Genomic DNA, 22,486 nt, shown 5'->3' with positions numbered 1-22,486 from the left:
CCAGTCATGTACCCTGACATTTCCAACTTGCTCTCCTTTTCAGAACATATATTCAAATGTGCTTCATGAATGCCTCGGACTAGAGAACATTTCCCCAGTATATAGTTTTGTTAGGTGTTCTTAATTTTGTCTTAGATTTGGGCAGAATGGAATGGAGGACAGAAACCATGGAGGACTTCTGCAGCAGTAGCTTGGGGTTACCACCGTGCTACACTTGCCTTTATGCTGGTCTTTGGGAGCAACAATATCTGGGTTGTGCTTGACTGGACTGTAGCCTTCATTTCCTTCCACTGGCTGTGTGCTGATTTGCCAAATAATATTGGAGGGTATGTTCATTCAGATTATAAATAAAAATGCCTAACCCATGACCTCTCCTTAATTACCTTGCTCATGTGAACAAAAGGGTGGCTGAAACAAGAAAAGGCTGATAAGCTTGCTTTCCACCAGCAGAGGCTATGTTGGAAAAAGGTTGGCAAGGTGTAGTCCTTGAAGAGAGACAACCCAGTGCCGAGTGTATCATTTCTACCCAGCCAGACAATCTTATTGCTCTTGCATCATAAATAATTCACTTCAGTCAACAGGTCATTTGCAATTAACACCATTTTTCCAGTCCAAAACCAAAGGTGGGAAACAGGCTAACTAGTTGACTGGTTCTCAAAAGAATGCCATAATTAAAATAGAATGTGGCTATCTTCTCAAATTTAATGCTTGTTTTATAAACCCACAGTGAGTAATGTCTGAAATAGCTGATAATCTTCCTTTCCAGTAGCATTGGCTACATTGAATAAATATTTTTAATTAGCTCTCTTACATTTTAATGGAGTTTGTGCCCCTGTTACGACTTTTATCAATGTACAACAAGTTCTGATAAATTGCATACTTCCCCAGTTATGATGCTTGCCTAAAGAGCTTGGGCCACGCTAATTTCCTAACACCATTGTTAGTTAGAAAGAAGGAAAGAACACACACACAAAATCCATGGTGTTATTTAGTTATTTAAACATATGACACGAGTGATGAGTGAGCTCTCCTAGGTTAATATTGGATTGACTTGGATTAAGCTATTACTGCCCCCCTTTGTGAAAGAGAATGGCACTTAGAAAACATCAAATGGAAGTTACAAAATTTGTGATATTCTCATGGGTGGGGTTTTTTGCACTTAATTTGCTTTCAAGGTGGCCACAGGGTGTTTGTGAGTATCCCTCTTTCATTCTACAAATCATCTCTCCATTGGTCTGCATTCTGCAGCCTCCCTGGCTGCCCTCGTTTCCTGATGTCCTATGATGTCCTCAGTTGGGATTTCCAGCAAGTACAGGAAAGTGAGGAAGCTGTCTACTGTGTGCCTAACAACTGTTTATGTTCTTTTTAATGAATAAGTATTTTTAACTTTAAAGAAATCCATGTGAAAAGTTGTTTTGTTTTTTAAAAAAAGCATTAAAAGACACAACTTGACTTTAACAAACCAAACAACCAATCAACCAACCAACCAGCAAGTGCACTGATATCAGGTGCTTGGTAGGCAGCCTCCCTGGCTTCCTGTGTTTTATTCAAAACTCAGGGGAAGAGGTCAGGAGTTAACTCTGACCCTACTCCCCATGGGGCTTTTTCAGATATGGATGCATATGCAGCCAAGGAGGCTGCAGAGCACTGGAGAACTATTGAAAGCAGGGGGACCCAAACTTTTTTCAAAGAGGGCCAAATTTGATGAAGTGAACATCCGTGAGGGCCACCAAAGTTGTTGACCTTTTGTTAGGATTGAAGTTGTTGAGCTTTTGAAGTTGTTTTGAAGTTGATTGAAGTTGTTTTTAGGATTTTCCCCCAGGATATAGACTGCTGCAGGGGCCAGATTAAACTGACCAGCAGGCCGGATTAGGCCCCCGAAACAGATTTTGGACATGCCTGGTTTAAAGGAAAGGCAAAAAATGTACCCTTCACACACAACCACTTTACAGCTATAAGGTTAGCTAAATTTTGCACCCATAGAAATTATAATTGTAAAGAAATTCTCATGTACCCTAAGAAAGGGGCATAAAATTAAGTCTCTTTTGCATGAGAGAGTGAGAGAGAGAAATTCACACCATACTGAGTATATCAGAACCAACTCAGACACTAATAGACCACCAATCTGGGATACAACAGGGCCTGATCGCTACTCTGCCCACACCTCAACCCACCCATGTGATTTTCAAACTCCTTCCTATCTGAAATTCTTATTTTAAGTCATGCTTTGTCTGAATGAATGTACTCTGTGTCTTTCTTGCTACAAAGGTCTGACCATTTAGGAAGGTTTTAATTTGTGCAGCAAAATGTTCTTATGGAACCAATACACCCAATTAACAGAGAATTTGGTCATCATTACCAATGTTAACATTTGTGGGGGTTTTTGTCTATTGTAGTGCTGTTATGAGTGCACAAGGGACAAGTCTATGCCACAGACAACCTTCCTCTGTGGAAATATCCCAGATGTAATTCAACTTTCTCAAAAGCCAATGTGAGTGTTTCTATTGATTTTCTTGCAGATAGAATTTCCATCCCCGTGCTTCTGTACTGTTGTTTAATGTTGCTTGGTACATAGTAAAGGAAACATGAAAACGGCTTAATGAAATTAGCTAAAGAAAAATGTATTCCCAGAGAACATGAGCATATATTTTAAGGTTATTACTATGAGGCCCCATGAAACATCTATAGGGGGATCAATTGCAGAATTAACAAGACACACGTAAGGAACAACAGCGAAGAAGAAACAGGCATAGCCAGGCGCTTGCAACTGAATTGATAATGGTGCCTCTACAATAAACCCAAAATGCAATAAAGAGACTATACTATTCCTGGCATCTGGCTAATCAATGGCTTGTGAAGAGATGAAGGTCATAAAGTGCCTAGGCAGCATTAATTTTATGAGATATGTTTATAGTATAAGATCATTTTAAAATAATTTTAACTGAACTGCTCTAAATGAATAGCAGTTCTATGCCCATTTAGTTTCAACAAATGAACTAAAGGGGTTGGGAAATGCAGGAACATATCAATACTATATATATATATAGAGTATATATATATGAATGAATGAAATAATCTCATTGATTTGAGTATTGAATGCTGAATAATGTGGTTATTAGTTAATAGATGTTTTCACCTACACACCTACAGCACTTTCCTTGGTGCTGGTCTGGGACCATTTATATGTACCAATGAAGAGTGGATTTGCAAGACGCGCTTTAAAGATGTGGTTTAAAGAATTAGCCAAAAGAGAAGGGAGAAGCCATGTCTTGGTCGTGAGTCCTGGAAATTTAATTAATCATCTACTACTACTACTACTACTACTACTACTACTATTCTGGGTACTATGATTTAAGAAGGCTATTGACAAACTGGAACATGTGCAGAGATGGGCAACCAAGATGGTGTGGAAACCATGTTGTATGAGGAATGGTTGAGGGAGCTGGGTAATGTTTAGCCTGGAAAAGAGAAGACTGAGAGGAGATATGATAGCCATCTTCAAACATTTAAAAGGCTGTCACATGGAAGATGACAGCCTTTTAAATGTTTTCTCCTGCTTCGGAGGGTAAGATTCAAACCAATGGATTAAAGTTACAAGAAAGGAGATTCCGACTAAACATCAGGAAGGACTTTCTTACATTAAGAGCTGTTTGATGGTGGAATGGACTCCCTTGGGAGGTTGTGGTCTCTCCTTCATTGGAGGTTTTTAAGCAGAGGTGGGGTGGTCATCTGTCATGGATGCTTTAGTTGGATTCCTGCATTGCAAGGGGTAGGACTAGATGACCCTCAGGATCCCTTCTAACTCTACAATTCTATGATTCTATTTAATAAGCTAATTTCATCACTTTTGAACCCCAAATATGTCCAACCTTAACTTGGTTTCTGATCATCGAATCAGCATCCAATGTACATCCACTTTTGAATCATTTTGCTAAAAATCTTACCAGTCTCTTTTTTAATAATCATTTTCATTGAAAGTTTTCAGCACAAAATGCAATAAATGTCAAAGTAATCTAAAGAGAGATAAGAAAGAGACCAGAAAGAGGAGAAGACACATGAAGCTGTTTATCACAATTATATCTTAACCCTTATTCCACACACAGAAGAGTGAACCCCCTTCATCTCATTTGGGAGCTTCCCCCTCTTCCCCCAGCCTCCCACCCTGAGGGATCCTTTCTATCCTGCTTCTCATCCAGGAACCTTTGTCTTCCATCCATCACCTTCCTGCAGGTATCTGCATGTATTAATCAAAGATAGTAGGCTTCAAAAAACAAAACATACATATAGATAGAATTAACAGAAAACGAGCAATAATTAAAAGTCACAAGATAAAAAGAGAGGTGAAATAAAATAAAAAGAGGGTCTTCCAACTTTCTGTCTGCCAAGTATTTATTTAACAGTTGTTCACAATATGCAAAGTGTGCACTCCAGAATAACTTCTAGCTGTATTAATGTCCAGAATTTTCTTGTTTGCTAGATGGTATTTTCCTCAATCTTCCCTCTCAGGCATCTCATATTCTCCTTTTTCCCACTCAAAAAGTTCAAAATAGCTCTTCAGTTATTGTTGTCATTAGGTCTCCAAAACAGTCTTTCTCTGGTTTATTATGACGAATTTCTCCTCAAGGGTTCCAACAAATCTTAATGATATGATAGTCCATACCAGTCTCAATGAGGCTTTGCTATTACCACATACTTAGAGTTCAGCCTTTGAAGTTGCAAGGCTACCACACACATAAAAAGGTAAAGGTAAAGGACTCCTGACTGTTAAGTCCAGTCGCAGACGACTCTGGGGTTGCGATGCTCATCTTGCTTTACAGGCTGAAGGAGCCGGCGTTTGTCCTCAGACAGTGTTTCCAGGTCATGTGGCCAGCAAGACTAAGCCGCTTCTGATGCAATAGAACAACGAAACCAGAGCAACGCACGGAAACACTGTTTACCTTCCCACCAGAGCAGTACCTATTTATCTACATGCACTTTTTGGCATGCTTTCGAACTGCTACGTTGGCAGGAGCTGGGACTGAGCAACGTGAGCTCACCCTGCTGTGGGGATTTGAACCGCCGACCTTCTGATCAGCAGGCCCAAGAGGTTCAGTGATTTAGACCACAGTGCCACCTGTGTCCCTATTACGCACATAGCTGGGAGTAAGTCCCACTGAGCAGCAGGATTTACTGTACCTCTGAGAAAACATGCCTCAGATTGTGCTATAAGTGTTTTTTTAAAAAAATAATCTTATGTTTCCTCTCCCTTAAATCATTACTGCCATATTATTTTCACAGTAATAAAATCAGTGACCATCATGAGGCTGTTTGCTTCTGCTTTTGAGCTATGTGACAATCTGGGAATCTCTTCTCTTCTGTTCATTTTTCCAGCCATGTGCTCCCCTGACAATTATGCTCTATTTTCTCTGCATCCATCCAGTGCTTTGTTATTATTGTCTTCCTGTTTTCATTTACAGCATAATAGCAGGTGGCAGTTGACTGCCTTCAGACCAGATTTGCCAGGTTCCTTTCCTGTCTGTTTCTTGTATTGTTCCTTCCCAAATCATTAAACATCACTGTTGACATTTTCCTCTCTTTGTCAGGCAGAGAAAAACACCAACCAGATATTTAGCTAGGCTAATGTCTTGCCAAAATGTTCAAAAAGCCATTCCCAAATTGCCCTTTCACCCTCTCGAGCCAATCCCTATAGAGATATTATGAAATTCAGATATCTGCACATCCAGTCACCATAATTGCAACCTCTCCATGATGTATAGGTTGGCTTTTGCAGCTGCCTGGTTGATGGATGGATATTCAAATAGTAATTTTATGACTTCTCCAAATAATGGCTTAACATCATTTGTGTGCGTGTGTGTGCTGCGCGTGTGTGTGACTACATCAGTCAGGCATGCCTCCTCAACAATGGTTGCTACTACACTTTCCAGAATGCATGTCAAATTATTCAGCTCTGTCTGGCAAGCATCTTGGCATTGAACTGTACCGAATGTTTCTGGCTTAATATAACCTTTACATCACATATCAGTATGGTGTGTCTTCATACTGCTTTGTGTCACTAGAGCAGGGTTAGCCAATGTGGTGGCCTCCAGATGTTTTAGACAGGCTTTCTCAACCTTGGCCCTCCAGATGTTTTTGGCCTACAACTCCATGATCCCTAGCTAGCAGGACTAGTGGTCAGGGATGCTGGGAATTGTAGTCTCAAAACATCTGGAGGGCCGAGGTTGAGGAAGCCTGTTTTTTAGACCAAAGAGCCCATTAGTCTTGATCACTGAGGTGAGTCATGATGGATGTTAGGTGCTGTAGTTCACCACATTGGGAGGGGACCAAGTTGGCTACCACTGCACTAGAATATCACACCTTCTTGATCCAATTCTGTCACTAAAAGAAAATGTCACTAATCTTCTCACTAAGGTTGTGCCAACTATTCCACATATCCCATTTTCAGGCACAAAATAGTACTGTTGTTGTTGTTGTTGTTGTTGTTGTTGTTGTTGTTGTTGTGTGAATGAAAGAAAGAAAGAGAAAGAGGGAGAGAGGTGGAGAGAGATCAGAATACATTTTTTTTACCCCATCTTCTTTTATGATTATATTCAGTGCCATTGATTTTTCCAGCTGCTTATTATAATTATTGTCATTGCCATTTATATCCCCCCTTTACTCTAAGGCAGTGTTCCCCAACCTTGGGCCTCCAGCTGTTTTTGGACTACAGTTCCCATCATCCCTGACCACTGGTCTTGCTAGCTAGGGATGATGGGAGTTGTAGTCCAAAATCAGCTGGAGGCCCAAGGTTGGGGAACACTGCTCTAAGGAGCTCAAAGTGATGTCTATTCCCCGCTCCCCATTTCATTTTCTTAACAATCCTGTGTGTTAGATTAAGCTGATAAATCGTGACGGGCCCAAGAGCACTCAGTGAGCTTCATAGCTGAATAAGGATCTGAATGTTGGCATCTTGGGAGATAGTCCAACATTCTAGCCGCTACATCTCACTGGTTCTCAATCAGCCAATCACGTATCACATGGTGATTTGGATTACATTACAATTTACATAGCCAATTAGATTTAGGGCAAACTAGGTGAACTATTCAGAACTTTGGTCCATTGTGAAAATTGGTGTGTTGCGATGAAGAGCAATGACAAGTTCTGTTCTTGATCTGATGCTTGGAGACGGGATGGGATCACCCTAACAAAAATGTGTATGATGATATCTACTAGCTATCACTTGGGGAAGCAAGTATATTTACAGTGAGTGACAGTGAAGCTGGCAGTTAAACAGTTAAGCACAATGCCAGTGAAAACAAACTGTGGCCCATAAACCCTGTCACCCATTGTATCTTGCATCTTCCTTGTGGTGTCTGGGGGCACTGTGGGATTCTTGTTTCATAGATTCTAGCTTCAGCCAACCTTTGTCCTGCTTTCTCCAGAAAAAGTAGTATAAATGATGCCATTTACATTTGCCACAGCACCTTCCTCATACCAGCCAAGATGGTAGAAAAGTTCATTGTTCTCAATTACAACTTGATTAACTGTGGAATCAGCTTAAAAGAAACTTCTCCTGTTTTCCAAACTGCCCTGTTCATCATTTCTAAGAAAAACTGGCTCATTGATAAAGTAGCCAGAATATAATCCTTCAGTCCTGTGACTGGCCATGCATTTTATAGTTATCTTACCCTCTCAGTTCTATCACAGCTTTGATTAATATTGAGTCTCTTCTTTAATATGGACTCCATGCAGAAAAGCTACTTTGTACTTCTGCTGCTTTTCAGCTGACATGCAGAAATTCAATGAAATTAGGCAGGTAGGAAGCAAGATGATTGCAGTGAGAGAGAGGATAAGTATTCGATGTGACATCAAATATTAATGCTAATGGGGAAACTGAATGGTTGTGATTTATCTTTGTATTAGAATACATTATTATATTTAAAAGCTCAATATTTTAAAATAATCTTCTTGTTTAATTTGAAAATGTATGGTTCTCTACTATTGCCTACTGCGGCAAGATATAATTCCCGGTGGGCATTTCCACTCCTTTGTTGGCAGTGGGAGCACCATGCGCAGTTGACTTGTGGAGTGCAGTTTGTCTCTGCACAGAGAAAGAGAGAATACGAAGTAACTAAGACTAAAACTAAACATGTCCCCCAGCGTGTTTGGGGGAACTTCAATCCAAGGTGATCCTGGGATCATGAAGCACAATAAGGTATGCTAAGTACATAGCAATTTCCTTTTTACTGAGTCAAACTATTGATCAGTCCTAAACTGATTGGCTCCCCTGGGTTTTTGACCAGGGACATTTCCACCCCATTTCAGTGGCAACTGAATCTGGGAGCTTTGCATGCAAGGTGCATAGTTAAACTATGGACCTTGCTCTCCTTGGAGGCAGTGATGGCCACCAAAGATGGTGTGGCGATCACACAGGGTCCCCGGACGTTTGACGGTCTATTGATCCCTGTGCCACCACTGTGATTGCTTTCCCGCTGCCACCAACCCATTTCTCTTGGGTACATGCGGAGTCCAGACAGTTGTTAACATTAACAAATAATCAAGTTTATTTTATAGGCATGAACAACTTTATGGTTTCAGTATATTTTCTTGGCAGTTTCTTAATCTTAGTTTCTTTACTGACCTATACATTCCTAACAACTTTAAACTGATTATCCCAACTATCTATCTGACTCCACCTAACAGTTCCTCTCACTCTCTCACCAACTCGACCAACCCACAGACTTATCCTCCCTCTTCCTTCTCCAACTCCCAACTGACTTCCAAACAACTCCAGCTCTAACTCTAACTCCTCCCCTTGGGTTCCCACTGGCCAAACACTTCACACTCATTTAACCCTTTCCTTATTACCCACCTAGGAGGCAAACGCCACAGATGGCTTTAAAAAATGATTAGAAAAATGGTTGAAGGAGAAGGCTATCTGCCTCCACAGCTGGAAGCAGCAATGCTGGAAACCTCAGAAGTGGGGAGTGCTCTTGTGTTTGAGTCCTACTTGTGAGGTTCCTTCAAGCAACCGGTTGGCTACTGTGAGAACAGGATGCTGGGCTAAATGGGCCATTTCCCTGATCCAGGAGGCTCTTCTTATATTATGATGTTCTTAAGGCCCTACCACTGAGCCACTGCCCTTCCAAATGGGTGTGAAGAATTATAGTATAATATACAAACTATAGGGGAATGGGATACAACATGGGCACTGTTGGCATGCAACCAAGGAAACGGGGGCAATTGGCAGGCCCCCAGCTGGCTCCAGCCCACCGGCCGGTGTGCCGGGTGATCTCCAGTCCTTGGTGCAGCATCTGCGACCTGAGCTTCAGAAGCTGGGGCACGCTACTCAGCAGAGTAAACGCTACACAACCAAAGTGGCAGGAGAAGTTGTATGAGCATATTGACAAGCAGTTTATTCGGCATACATCAGGACAAAAGGAAACATGTCTGATCTCCTTCGTGTCCAAAGCGAGACAGCATAAGCAAAAGCTATACACAAACGGAGGTTCCCAGCAAGCTGTGCTGGAGTGTAAACAGACATGTGACATACAACAATTCCACATGTCTGTTCTTAAGGTGGAACAGAATATTCCAACAGGCACAACTATGGGGAGCTCAAATGTGTTCCACTGTAAAGGCAATCACCAATGCTCCATTGTGCATCTCATGATTTCCAGATGTCTTGGACACACTACACAGAGAGAGAAATGTTGAAGGCTGCCTATACCACTAAGCCTGAATGAGACATTCTCCACACACACACAAACACCATCTCTGGTAAGTATTATGAAATGTGGGAATGGAACAGATTGTCATCTCAAGGGCAAAGACTTCTGAAAGGCAGTGTGCTCCTATGAAATTGTTGGGAGTATGCTGGGGGCTGAAATCTACTGAGATTATAACAACAGCAACAATCCCATGTAGATGTATAAGCATGTGCTTTTACTTCACTTGGGAGCATTTTTAGATGACCATGGGCACATGTGAATCCAAAGATGATTGTGACTGGAAATGCAATTGGGCAGATCTGCATACAGTGGTACCTCAGGTTGCATACGCTTCAGGTTACATACACTTCAGGTTACAGACTCCACTAACCCAGAAATAGTGCTTCAGGTTAAGAACTTTGCTTCAGGATGAGAACAGAAATTGTGCTCAGGCGGTGCAGCAGCAGCAGGAGGCCCCATTAGCTAAAGTGGTGCTTCAGGTTAAGAAAAGTTTCAGGTTAAGTATGGACCTCCGGAACGAATTAAGTACTTAACCCGAGGTACCCCTGTATGTGTATGATCCAGACCACATGCATATGTAATATATAGTACTGGTACATACTGCCATTGCTACAACCGAGATTTAGATGTTGACAGTCAGGTGCTCAGCCCTATCTTTATATATACCATTGCACTCTCCCAGATTCTGCAGGAAATACCATTAATTCAATATAAGCTGCACCTTTAAAATTGGGGGGGGGGGAGGAAAGGAACATACCTGAATATAAGCCGCTCTCTTCCTCGCTGCTCCTGGCTGCATACTGGGGGGGGGGGGGAGCCATGCTGTGTTGCCAGCAGCCTTTCCCCTTCCTCGCTCTCTCCTTTCCCAGCCTTGGGGGAGAGGAAGTGGCACTATGCGTGGGGCGGGCACTGCTTTGCCACACTCCTGGCTGCATACCATAACGGCAGGAATATAAGCCGCACTTTAACTTTTCACGGTCAGAATTTGGGGGGGAAAGTGAGGCTTATATTCAGGCTAATACGGTATGTTAGTGGTGCGTGTGTGTGTGTGTGTATGTGTACTGGTGTTTAGGTCTGAGATCCGATGCCTTTAACAGAATCACCTTTTTATAGTCCTATACTTGCAACCTCAATTTTGTACCTTCGTGTAAACTAAGGAAAACATGGAATAACCAGCAGCACTTCACAAAATAAAGCATAGGTCAAAATCGCCATTAGGAAGCACTGAATACATCAGTTTTCTCTTGAATTTTCTACAGAAAACCAGGTGGCTGGCCTCTGTTGAAATGAGAGGAAGTCCTATAGAAAAATAAACACAGGCAGGTATGAGTGAAATTCCCATTAGGGACAGATAGAGCAGCCATGCCAAAGAAATGGCTCCAGAAACAAAACTTGACACTAGTGATAATACAATAGCAAAATAAAGCTAAGAGATCACTCCAGCCTGCTGGATTTGAAATGCTTAATCAAAAGTGACTTCTGCTATTGCAGCTGAAAAAGCAATGTTTTCAGCCTTCTATTAATTTCCATATAAAAACCATCTAATGGGGAGCTGCTAGGGAGAGGACGGAGATCAATCTGCCATAATGACACGCTGGAGACCGGAGGGGGAAATGCAAACTTGGAGCAATTTCATGGCAGGTGCAACCTTGGAAAGAATGGCCATTTTTCGGAGTTAATTTGTTCCCTTGACATGTTTGAAATCCATATTTGTACTTTAAAGGTCTAAAATGCAAGCTGATTAAAAACATAGCCAAATATTTCTAAGCATTTCAACCACATCCAATGATAAATTAGTAACAACTCCCCAGTGATAGGACAGCTGGTTATCTTTTATCTCGCACTGCCAAAAGACAAAACAGGACAGCTCATCCCCTCTTTTGGTTTCACACTCATTTCTCCAGACTTAAAGTTATTTGAACTGATCACAAGTAACAAGGGGCAGAGTAATGAAATAAAAACGATGATGATAATAGTCGGGCTTTTCAGGGAAACGCAAAGGATTTTGTTGTTGAATTGCCAGTACATTTAAGTCTAAGACCTCTCTCTCTCTCCCCCCTCGCCCTCTCTCTTGCACACACACACACACACACACACACACACACACTGCAGTGACACTGATATTTCAAGTCTCAAAATATTCCTTACTTTTGAAAACATTTTGCATTGTCCAGTAGCAGTAAATATTTAACTGCTGGGGAAATGAATAGAGCACAAGCAGGCTTAAAACTTCTTCTCTGCAAGATAATTTTTTGAATTCTATCTCAGTTTATGCATCTGCCAGATGAGCACAATTATAACTTCCCTTTTTATAGCATGAAATTGTAAAAGGGAGAGAACAACACCCGCACACACCCCTTGTTGAGTTACCCTTTAGTGGTTATTACCCAGGGTCGCCTGTAAAGGCTCAAGAGAGTTCCACATTCATATTGAATGGCTCTCGTGCATATTCCTTCAACATCAGGACTTTCAAATATTTCCTAACAACCTGCCCTTCCATCTCATAAGCTTCATATACTATTAGGGCATATTGAATCCTATGAGCTAGTTTAGGATGGTCACTAAGCACCCCGGGGACATTTACTCACTTCATCTCTATGTCATCAACACCTGCCCCATCTATCAACTGGAAGCAGCGGGGGGGGGGGGAACCAGGGCCATCCTCCATTTATCATCCTGTCCCAGCTATGGCTACTGCAAAATATCAAGTGCCATTTGCAGAGCGAGGAGTCCAGGGCAGATGGCCATATGTCATCCCTACTGCTTGCACAGAGAGCATCAGTTGAAGCATCAGAGGGAGGGACCAACAGAACCCTTCCATCTGGCATCTCCTGGTGCAGTCAATGAAGAATGTCAACAATTAGAAGGAAAGGGCATCTTTCAGTTTGCTGTTGAATTATGATAACTGTTTTCATCAAAATAAGGGCAGGATATTAATGACCAACCAATCACTAGCAGGACACTCACAAGGTTGGGACAACAGGTTGAAACTCCAGTAATCAGCTGCCAAGTCCCACTGGTGAGAGATGAGCTGAAGGCAGATGTTACCTGTCAGAGGTGAGCCAGGAGCCAGGAAGAATCAGGAATTGAGCCAGGAAATCTGGTTGGAGGACAAAGCTAGAAACCTGAGGCAAGAATACATAAGAGCCAGGAGGTATTTGTTGTTAAAATAAGGCCTCACTCTGAATAGGGAGTTTTTCATACACTTTATGTCCAGGAGGGCTCAATGGCTAACTTGGATGGGTGGGGTCTGTTCAGAGGTGAGAATACTTAATTTCCGATAAGATTTCCAGTAAAATATACCACACTGAGCAGCAATGCAGAAAACAGAAGTATATCAGTTCTAGCTCTGTTAGCTCCTGATACTTTGCCACACAAGTTGCTCACTTCTCTTTTTGCATTTGAGAAACTCGGGGGCTGAGACTTAGTGAAAGGTCAGCCAGTAGCTGACCCCTGACATATGCTTCTTCAATAATTCTTGCAACAGTACGAGAAGGTTCTCCTACCCTGCTGCATTAGAGACCCAACTCTGGAGAACTGCTCTCTGCAGCATCTGGTGCCGATAGGCTTGCCAGATGAAAATTCACAACTAAAGGAAATGTTGATACCTGAAATTGAGATAACCACCATATTTTATGGAAGTAAGTGTGGAAACAAGGATTACCATTTTAGCGCTACTTATTTCTGATCATCTGCAGTAGTTGGTAGTAACCTTTGTTGTAGCTCCTACGGTTGGTTTCCTTTCTGTGACTAGGAGAGATGCCCTTTCTTGTTTCTTTCATCCCATCCACAGATTGAAGAGACAAAAGGTGGATGGGTTTTAGACTGTAGTTCTGTAGCTGCTTACTATAGTTCTAAGGAGAACACAAGCTTATGCGCCTTCCTGATTTCTGCCTAATAATTGAGGATTCTTTGGGCAGGCTCAGTCTTCATAATATTGTTATAGGACAGAAAAACTGAGGATCCTAGTTCTTTTCAGATCTGGAAGGACACTTCCAACCCAACCCAACCCAACCCTCACTCCTTTTAATTGAAAGCACATTGTAGTCAGCACATTGGAACTTCTTTCCCTGAGGAATAATTCCATGGGCCTTTAGGTGAGACTCACACTGTTAGTCACAATTCCTTTTCATCTCCATGCTCCTTCAGGGCAGGCAGTAATTTTCTGTTGCCTTATGAAAAGCATTGCATGATGAGGCTCTTGGTGCCAGCTTACCTCTGCTAAGCAACAAGTAAGGAGCTGGAGCTGACGGTGTTGTGCCAATTCCTTGCCTCTTCCTGCCCATTCCTATCACTATGGATTCCTACCACCAATTGTCTCTTGCTTTATATTTGGATGGCAAACTTGTTTGGGCAGAGTTGTCTTTTTGCTATGTTTCCTCCCCAATGGCGAGATCAGACGTGCTGCTGTGATTCAGATAATAATAAGCATAATAAGTGCACAGTGATCCCTGTTCTTCTTCTGGGCTTGTCCCCACTGGAGTTTAATCTGTACTTGTTTGTATTCCCCTTTCATTGCCATGGTTCATATGACACACACACATCTCTATCCAAGGGGCAGCCCACAGTTTTTGAGCAGTAAAATACGATTTTCCTAATCTGAGGAAGTCCAGATAAGAGAAGTATATCCAGACAAAACCTCATGTTCCTTGGCTGTGAAACTGCTTGAGCACCATGTGTGTATGTGGGGGGGGGGGTTTTCTGGTAACATCTGTGTGATAGTACCACACCCTATGCCTGCTTTGTTTCTGACCAGAGGAAGGATGTAGGTTTGCCTCTTTTATTTTAACCACACACCCCCCTGCTACTGATCTGAACTAATTCAAAATAGCTGTAATAAAAAGAATTACCTTGCAGGCTGGCTCTGCTTTGTTTTAACCAGGCTGATGTACTTGACTGAGCAGCAGTCGTGCCTCTTCTCTCACCCTCTTGGTAAGCTGTAACTTTGCCCCTGGTGGGCTCTCTTCTTTGATGAGCTGCATGGGGTGGGGGCAACAGGAAGTGAGGCTAAGGTTGGTCTGGAGAGAGAAGCATGTGAACAGGTCTGGCTGGTGTGAGCATCACACACCCTGCTTTCCAGTAAATGTTAACCAAATGAGGTTTATGTATGTATCTGGGTGTACATCTTTTTCCTTGCTGCTTCTCAAATTTGCAGCTATGTCACCTCAGTGAGAAACACCGGAGGCTTTAAGAACATTATCCCATTTGGAAGGTGAGTGGGGACAGGAGAGTGCAGGGCTTTTCCTCTTGTCCTAAGGGTCTCTGGATTCCTCCCCCAGCTCCCAGTTATTTTGTGCAACCTGTTCTTCCCTTCCTGTGTGTTCCCACCACACATTGAGGAATTCCCCTCTTTTGCTGCTGTGATGTTTCCATCTCCACCTCTGCTGAGTTCCTTCTTGGCTGGGAACAAATGGGACTGGTTTCAATGGGTGGAGCTGATTGGACAGACTAGTGATATCGGAGTCCCACCAAGCACGGCCCACTAGTATGGATGGGGAAACACCTCTATATTTGAGGTGCATTGCCATTAAAAATGCTGCTGTATGGACCACAGACTGCAAACTAACACACCAAAAAAAGGGAGCCATGTTTATATTTCTGCCCTGTTTCTGACAAGTTCCCATCAGTCCTAGGATGAAGGCATTGGAAGGATTCCCAATGGTTCCAAGACTAGACTAGTCTTAAATTAGTGTTTGAGCCGAGCCGAAAGAAAGAAGAGGCAATAGCAATTTAAAATTCATAGTGATAACAAAATTCCCAAATTAAATAGCATCGATTTAATTCTGAATGATACTTTGCAATTCACCAATACAAATAAGAACTACGAAATAACTGATAGGATAAAGATTTAAATTAAAATACATGCTTTTTTCTTCTTTTTGCTGGCTATTAATCAACCACCATATAATACTCATTATGCTCTAATGATACTATTAATAATGTGACTTTACAACCATTTTGTACAATTATTGTCTTTCATCAATGCAATTAGCACATCATTTATGTGCATTTGCTATTTCTAATGATTAACTCTTTTATTTTACATCATTCTGCATTTACAGCATTGTTATCTGATCCAGGATTTTTTTTTATAATTGTGATTTTTTAAAATTGTTGTTTGTCTCTTCCCCTGCTTCTTCAACCCCACCCCTTTTTTGCCCAGTTATTTAAGATCAAAGGAAAATGTACAATATGTGCTGAAAGGAATTTATTAACAACCTGAGTACCACCCACTGCCATGGCTCGCGGCTGTTTTCCATATGCACATTCATAAATTTGCCCTGTCCTGTTTCTGCATTAATTTGATTTTTTTATTTTTTAAAAATCTACATGAACGTTCATATTTGCGCATGCATTTTTGGAAATATCTTCTCTTGCAATATGGATTTCTAAACTTATTTTATCCTAAAATGTGCATTTTTTATTGCACACATTTTCATATTTTTTTGAGCTGACAACCACACTGCAAAATCCAAAGGGTAACTGGTCTTTCTGGTGTGGATCAGTTTGGTTGTTCTGGAATTCACAAAGACCAAGTTTGTCAAGCATTCCTCAAGCAGATCCTAAAAGTTAACCGCATTCAGCTGAATTCATGGTGCGTTTTCTGCTGCTATTGCTCTAGCCATCTCTCTTCATTTGTTCCCAGTTCCTTGGTTAACCATGAAGCTTCCTGAGCTCTTCTAAGTAGGAGAATACATGCTATCTTCCCATTCCAAAGGATTGGTCTGAACTTCAACAGGAACACCAAGTAGAGAAGCCATCCATCTAGATTCCTCAGTCTCTGCGGGTGGATCTTTCATCCTTGCAGAAGTGATCTGTCCAAGACAATGGAGCTACATTAAGGTTCCCTCAATCTCCTCCTACTTCAGATCAAAACACTAGAACTACATAGGTGGTGCCAGGTTTCAATGGGAAAAGGCTATGGTTGCCATGGCAGCAGTTAACTTTCATTTTTGTTGGCCAACCAGTGCTATGACTCCTGACCTTGATCAGAGGAAGCCTGCCCAGACAATAGCAGGCATATTTGTCTTTGCTTAATGATACTTCAGTGGCAGCTGAGGCGGAATCCAAAGCCCCATCTCCTGAAATCCAAGCTTGAGTTTTAATTTTCACTGTATTCTGCTCTTTTTAATTGCTCGGCTTTGAAGTTCTTTCCGTAATTCTGAAACTGGGGCTTAGCGTTGCCTTTTATTTCACCTTCATCCTGAAGTTTCTGCTTAATGTCTTTGACCGGAATGGTTGCCCAGTCTCCTGGCATGGCAATTTATTTGTTGCTTTTTAAAGATTTCTGGTCTTCTGGAATAAACTTACATGCTTTCTTTAATATAAATAGTAACACTCGGATTTCTATCCTTGATAAAGTAGGCTTTCAGTTAAGCAAATGTATACATGCTAGCCTGTCAGCATTATTAATACTGTCAAAGTGCTGATCAATGACTGTACCTTCTCTTTCAGTCTCTGGCTGGCATTCACTAGCTTTCTGTTCAGGGGGAAAATCAGTCTTCTACTAATGTTGCCACCTCTTCCACTGCAGTCATAAAACTTTAAAGACACTTGAAAGAGGTTGTCCCAGCCTCCCCCCCCAAAAAAACTGAAGGTGTTGCTGCCCCATCATCTTTCTAAATCGAGGGTTGCCTTAAAGCATTATAGATGAGATAGTTATATTTGCATTTCTAAATCCAGGGCTGGATCTAGATACATCAAAGAAGTGTTTCAGTTAAACACGTTGTAAACTTTCTTTGAGAAATCGGGTTGGCAAAGACAGAACTCCACAGCACCACCTGGTGTCACAGTGTTATAATGCATATACAACACATATAAAGTGCTTTTTCTTTGCTGAGTCCCAGGTGTGACATTCATATCTAGTAGCTTCCTTCCTGATGTGGTGCTCTATTAAGAAACCAAATTTCGCAAATAGAGGATTGCCTGATTTAATGACGTTTGAACCCATTTCATCACATAGCCAAATATAACCTGTTATGAATAGTTTTATTGCTCTTTTTCCTGGAGGATGACAAAATGTCATATTGTCCACCTAAAGAAAAACCTTTAGGAGGGAATCAATTTTGCAGGCTATAAAGTTACATGCCTGCTTCTTCCTGTTCTTTGTTTTTTGTTTATTATGTTGAAAGGGAAAGTGTTTAAATTTAAGCTTGCAATCTATATTATCTCATATAGGAAGAATTCCATTTTATATAGGGTATACATTCTAGAGGAAAGCTTATTTCTTTGTTTTGCAGATGGAAGAAACATCACATGGCACACAAATTTTCCCAAGCAGATGGCATCTGTCTGCTTTCCATCTGACCCTTACATAAAAGTTAGCAGTGGTTGCTTGCAGCAAAATGATACAATAAAGCAAAAGATTTAATACTGTACCAGTTCCTTTCCTATCTGAGCTTACATTGCTGCAAATTCATATGGTACCATGGACTGTCCACAGTGGCAACTCGAAAAGATGCTTGTTAGTCAGGGCTTAGATCTAGAAATATGCATGCATCGGGGTCAGTTCACACACTCACCTGGCTGAGAAGGGCAAGGCAGCTGCCCCTACCAGAATGGTACAACAAAAGTGGATAAGCCATCTTCATACCAATGGACTGTGCATGGGTATCTGTGCCACTAATTACACTTCCCTATGCCAAACACTGCAGTGGGGAAGGCCCATGTCTCAGTAGCAGAACATCTGTTTTGCTTGCAGAAGGTCACAGGTCCAGTTCTTGGAGTCTCCAGGTAGACTTGGGGCAGACTCCTGTCTGAATCCTTGGAGAACTATCCCAGGCATGTCCAAAGTCTGTTTCAGGGGCCTAATCTGGCCTACCGGTTGGTTTAATCCAGCCCCTGTGGCAGTTTATTTCCTGAGGTAAAATCCTTAAAAACCTTAATAACTTAAATCCTAAAAAAAGATTAACAACTTTGGTCGGCCGTCACGGTCCTTCACTTCATCAAATCTGGCCCTCTTTGGAAAAAGTTTGGACATCACTAACAGTCCTGAGTTAGGTGGACCAATGGTCTGATCAGGGTAAGGCAGTTTCCTTATCATCCTATTACAATGTATGTGCCGTGGGGTGACATCCCTCCACCACATAGAATCGTATCTGTGCTTTAGAAACAAAATTCTGTCCATTTTTATATGCATAGTCTGATCGGGTATTGCAGTCCAAAGCTCTGCTTTCAGTCAATGGCGCATAATCACCCCCTCCAGGCTTTTGAATTATCACTCTTTTACTTCAGAATGCCCTTGCAGGGACTTTCCTCACCCATCCTTCTCCCTTTCAGTCATTAACTGAGTCTGATCAAGAATAGGATTTTTATCCTCATGGGGCCCAAAAACAACAACACGGTGAGGGCTTTTTAGCTATGGGTCTCTTCATGGAATCCATGTAACTAACCTTTGTGAAATTTGCATGCGCGAATTCATGACATTTCCTTTTCAGCTCTCCATTACCTCAGCCACTTCATCATGTGGCACAAGTTAACCAGTCTTCCATAAAGAGTTTCCAAAGAACTGTTAAAAAAAGAGAATTTGCATACACCCCCAATACAGCATTTTTTAAAATGAAAAGGCAGCACTTCGTCAAATATTCACCCCCCAAAAATAGAAACTTGGTTTGAATATGCCTCGGATCAAAGTATCTGGCTTTTGACAAATCTGAGGTAATCTGAGTCTTGATTGTAAAAGAACCCAAAGCTTTATTCTGAGCAATACAAGAGGTGCCTTTGACTGATACTGATAGCAAATGGGAAAACTACTTTAATAGATTTACCTCAAGTGAATGAAGAAAGGGTTTTGCCTTTTATCAGTGTGGCAGAAGAGAAATTACACTGAGCAGTTTTGAGAACAAACAGTGGTTGCTATTTTCGGGCCTTCTATCATGGCACTGTCAGCTCACCTATCAAGTATAAAAAGAAAACACCTTGATTTATCCAACCGCCATCTGTTTGTTCAACGTGCTCACTTGATCTATGCAGTAGATATAGCCCTAACAACCATCCTGGGTGCACTATATCAGAGACACTTAGGACATAATGAGCTAAAGTGGATATATGGCCAAGCCTGGAAGTAGAGTCAGGACAGGAGGGAAACTTCATAGACTTTCCAGCTCGGCTTGGTGCTGCAGCTTCAACAATGGCAGCCACTGCACATTTAGGCCACTATAAAATAGACACTGATGAGCTAGGAAATTTATTCTGCCATGTGTGTTCTTGTTACAGCCCTGTAAAACAACCATCCCTTCCCCAGAGGGAATACTTCTGGGAATGGGAACCAGCAAAACAAGTAAGCACAGCAGGATTCAAGTTTGGGTGATAGAACGAAAAAATACAACAAAATGTATTAATAACTTGCTATTGGGTTCCACAGGTTAGGCTCCCTTCAAAGAAGGGTGGTTAGACTGTGAGCAACCTCATCTCCAAAACAATAGCAACTGAACTGTCCACAAATTTCTGGGGAAATGCAATTTCCAAAAATACAGCTTTGAGAGAAGATTTGGGGCATGCGTGAAAAGCAGGAGGAACCCCCTTCTGCACTGCTCACTGATGATCTGGAAAACCTAGATTTGTACTGTTCAGATGTAGGAGCTGGTCACTGGTCATGCTTGCTGGGGATGATGGGGGTTGTAGTTCAGCTACATCTGGAGGGCCAAAGGTTCTCTACAATTGATTCTACCCAAAGGAAAGGGGAGGGAGAGATGCTAAGTCAAAGGTGTGGGACAGGGGAGAATCAGAGGTCCGCCAAGAAGGCAAGGTTGAAGAAGTTGACCTGAAGAGGTTAATTGTCCATGTCTACTTCGCAAGTCAGCCCTCTGAACATGAAACTGTACGACCTTTACAGACATTATTTTTAAACCTTCCTCAAATACTTGTGTTTTTTAAATTCGAAGCAGCTTATCATTTGCATTGCCCAGGTGCTGTGAACTCACCACTCTGACATGAGACTGAAAGATCACACAAGACAACATTCTTTGGTTCAAATTAGGCCACAACTTTTTTGATTACAGATGTAAGGGACTTTGGCCTAGGCACTGGGGATATCCTGTATCAACCAATCTGCTTGCTGGATGTTTTACCATGGGGTCAAATCTGAAGCGAGGGGGTCCTATGACATACATCAAATAGGTGCAACCTTGCCAGGATTGTCCATGTCTAGTGCATGTCAGCCTCTACAGAGATGACTTTTAAACATGCCTCAAATACTTGTTTTAAAAATTCTAAAAAGTTTGTCATTTAGCTTTTCTTCTGCTAGCTTTCTATTGTCATTTTTGCTGTCTGCCTCTACATTTTAGACTGCTGATATTGTTTTTAATCTCCTACTGTAATGTTATTTTTAGTTGCTTTATGTTTTAGATTATATTTTTGCCGTTTTATTGTTAGTAATGTTGTTATAGATTGTGTTTCAACTTGTTAGAAGCTGATTTGAGAGGGACAAACCTGAAAGACAACCAATCATCATCATCATCATCATCATCATCAATCTGAACTAAATAAAAAAGGGGACTTTTAAGACACCGTTCCCCTTTAGTGTGTGTGTATGTACCGGTATTCTTCCTAGTGTAATTTTGTACACTGTAGTGCCAGCTTTAATCCACCAGGTGGCAGAAGCAATTAAAACATGCCGAATATGAATGAACATATGGTGCACACCTTTCTCACTGCAATGATTTGCAACAGGTTGGAGTTCTGGAAGGGTGAATCTTGTTAGGCCTCCCATTCACTTCAAATATTGAAGATGGCAGCATGGTCCAAGTCCCTCATTGGCTCCTTTATGCTATGTTTCATTGCTTGACCTTCACTCTAAGAAAAAGAAATGTTTTAAAAGTGAACCAGCTTCAGGAGATGCAGAATAAAAAATAATTAGAAATCCATTCACTGCAAGGAGGCTGAGAGTTCATGAGCTAGCAGTTAGGCTGTTTGTCCTCCCAAAATGTTAACCTATTTATAAACTGTGTACCTGTTACACTTTAAGGCTACACTACGGTTCTATACCCACTTACCTGGGAGCAAGCACCACTGAACTCAATGATTGCCCATGACCTCTCCTTCTGTTTTCTTGTCATTTTCCTTGGTGTCTCAGTAGGCCAGGTTTAGGCTAGTTAGACAGTGAAATATCCAGCTCTCCTTGCCTTCTCTACATTTAAACAATTTAATTTCTTTGTTCAAGATGCTTCCAGAGCCACTTCGCAGCTGGTGAGACTTCCAAAAATCAAAACCATTAATTACACCAGGGGGGCCCAATCTTCTTGGACACAGGAGCACATATGGAGAACAAAGAGACTGTCATGAACACCACATACACACAAAAAGAAATTGGAGGGGGGGGATTGGCACTAGTCAGATTGTATGGATTGTATGCAAACCCCCACCCTCCCAAAAAAACCCTGACAAAACATCTACACACAGAAACAAATTGGAGGCAAAGAGCAGGCAACACCCATGTAACATCCTCACCAAATAACAAAAAAGGAAAAGCTGCTCCCCAACTTTTTTAAAAAAATATGTTCAGGGCCAAGAAGCTTTGTTGGGCTCTAATGGGTTTGTGTGTGAGAGAGGATGCCATGCTGCCTGCCTACAGGGCATCACTTTGTGGACTCCAGAATTGCGCCACACAGTAAAGACATCAGTATAAAAACAGGAGAGCAATAGAGCAGATAAAATGATTCTGGCTGTGCCAGTATCTTGATACATCAGATGTCAGATAGGCCACACATCAGTACCAACAGTACATGGCCAGCTTCTGCAAACAACCGGCTGCAAACGGAGGAGAATTTCATTTGGTGCAT

General features: G+C 41.6%; 2 long non-coding RNA genes across 2 annotated transcripts in view; one reads left to right on the top strand and one right to left on the bottom strand.

Moving 5' to 3' along the window:
- Nucleotides 1-15,656, bottom strand: part of LOC310764204 — a 29,501-nt gene extending 13,845 nt beyond the window's left edge. Inside the window, exons 1-3 of the long non-coding RNA XR_014549062.1 lie at nucleotides 14,558-15,656; nucleotides 13,924-14,114; nucleotides 12,675-12,832 (exon numbers count right to left, since the gene is read on the bottom strand). This is a non-coding gene — a long non-coding RNA (uncharacterized lncRNA). The remainder of the gene's footprint in view (nucleotides 1-12,674; nucleotides 12,833-13,923; nucleotides 14,115-14,557) is intronic.
- The window catches only part of LOC310764202, a 44,501-nt gene extending 22,461 nt beyond the window's left edge, over nucleotides 1-22,040 (top strand). The window contains exons 2-3 of the long non-coding RNA XR_014549059.1: nucleotides 1,249-1,319; nucleotides 16,354-22,040. This is a non-coding gene — a long non-coding RNA (uncharacterized lncRNA). The remainder of the gene's footprint in view (nucleotides 1-1,248; nucleotides 1,320-16,353) is intronic.
- The last annotated feature ends 446 nt before the right edge of the window (nucleotides 22,041-22,486 follow it).

Source organism: Podarcis filfolensis (genome assembly GCF_964270895.1).
Source record: "Podarcis filfolensis genome assembly, chromosome: 6".
Taxonomy (NCBI): domain Eukaryota; kingdom Metazoa; phylum Chordata; class Lepidosauria; order Squamata; family Lacertidae; genus Podarcis; species Podarcis filfolensis.
Note: the sequence above shows the minus strand (reverse complement) of the source record. Positions and strands in the feature narration are given on the sequence as shown.